This window comes from Lynx canadensis, chromosome C2, assembly GCF_007474595.2.
Source record: "Lynx canadensis isolate LIC74 chromosome C2, mLynCan4.pri.v2, whole genome shotgun sequence".
Lineage (NCBI taxonomy): Eukaryota > Metazoa > Chordata > Mammalia > Carnivora > Felidae > Lynx > Lynx canadensis.
In genome coordinates this window covers 2,376,461-2,378,327 of record NC_044311.2, presented here as the reverse complement: position 1 = coordinate 2,378,327, position 1,867 = coordinate 2,376,461, and positions in this window count along the sequence as shown.

Below are 1,867 nucleotides of genomic sequence, written 5' to 3'. Positions count from 1 at the left end.
CCCGACGCGGGGCTCGAACTCACGGACCGCGAGATCATGACCTGAGCCGAAGTCGGACGCTTAACCGACTGAGCCACCCAGGCGCCCCGCTTCCCTCATTTAAAAAAAAATTTTTTTGATGTATGTTGAGAGACAGAGAGAGAGTGAGTAGGGAGGGGCAGAGAGAGGGGGAGACCCAGAATCCGAAGCGGGCGCCAGGCTCTGGGCTGCCAGCCCAGAGCCTGACGCGGGACTTGAACTCAGACCACGATATTGGGACCCGAGTGGAAGCCGGACGCTGTAACCATTTGAGCCACCCAGGCACCCCGCCCCCACCCCCCTGTACGCGTCACATAGTTTGCTTGTCGTTGGGTCTAAAGGCAGAGTGCGGTGAAATGCTTGAAGACCCCAACTCCTGGGTTTCCGTTCCCATTCCAACCTGGGTGCGATTTGGGGAGATCCATGCGTAATCTGCAGACTTCTGGCCGGTATTTTACTTTGTCCTCCGAAATGTGGAGTTTCTGCTGATCTCCGTTCCTTACCAGAACGTCAGATCCTACCACATGAGTTCTTTTTTAAATAAATCTGTGTCATCCCAGTTTAATGACCAACAGGCCCCAACATTGGCAGCCAGTTGTAATTTGTTCAGAAGCATTTTTTCTTCCGCACGGATGCCCTAAGGAGGTGGGGCAGTCTTTGGCGATAAAGTTATTGCTCGCAGTGCTAGATTAACAGATGAAGTTCTAAGTCCTGGGCTTGGTCACGAGAAAGGGGATAGTTCTCGACTGTGATTTCTCCAGACACGCTTCTGCAGAGTAGCATACACTGTCAAGATTGATGGAATATGAACAAAGCAGAGCCGTGCACACACGAGAGAGTAAGCGGGCCGGGGTCAGTTGTGAAGCCTGAAGGCGTTCTCTTGTGGCTCTGATACCTTGCGAAGTTGGAGGGGCCCCAAACTGGTGAGAAACCCAGGGAACAAGACAGTCGCTCCCTTGCCTTCCTGAACCCAGGTCCGCAACTGTATCCTTTAGTTGTTACTTCGGGGAAGTTAAGTTTGGCCAGCCTTTTCCTTGTGGACTGAACCATTTGCAGTTAAAAGAGTTTTTCTTGAAATGTCCGTGGGTTGGGGGCACTTCTTTCATACTCTTTGACTAATTAGGATAATTATGAAAACGGTGTGTATTAAAAAGTTGACATGGGGCGGCGGGGTGGCCCAGGTCGTGATCTCACGGTTCTGTGACTTCTAGCCCCACGTCGGGCTCAATGCTGTCAGCACAGAGCCCGCTTCAGATCCTCTGTCCCCCTCTCTCTGCTCTTCTCCCACTCATTCATCATCTCTCTCTCTCTCTCTCTCTCTCAACATAAAATTTAAAAAATTAAAAAAAAATGGACACACCTAGGGGGCGCTTGGCTGACTCAGGAGCACGTGACTTCAGGATTGTGAACTTGAGCCCCACGTTGGGTGTGGAAATTACTTTAAAATGCTTATTTTTTTAAAACTTTATTTAGGTAATCTCGGTACCTAACGTGGGACTCAAACTCATGACATGAAGATCAAGAGCCTCAAAAGTAGAATGAAAACTCTCCACGCTCAGATTTTGCAGCTAAGGATGCTTCTGACGCCTGCTTCGCAGGTGTAGACAGGTGGCAACAGCAATCCCCATTCAGACCCTCCACACGCTTGGGTCTGGGCCCTCTGGCTCTTTGGGAGACACTGGTCTCTTAGGATCCTCTGTGGCCTGCAGCCACGAGAACGTGTGGACAAGTGTGGGGCAGAAACATGGACGTCCTAGTCGTAGGTCCCCACGGGGGGTCTTTCGGGCCGGGATGGTGCAGCTGTTCCCTCCACTGTCACGAAACTGCAGGCTGCGGGGGGCGCCTGGGT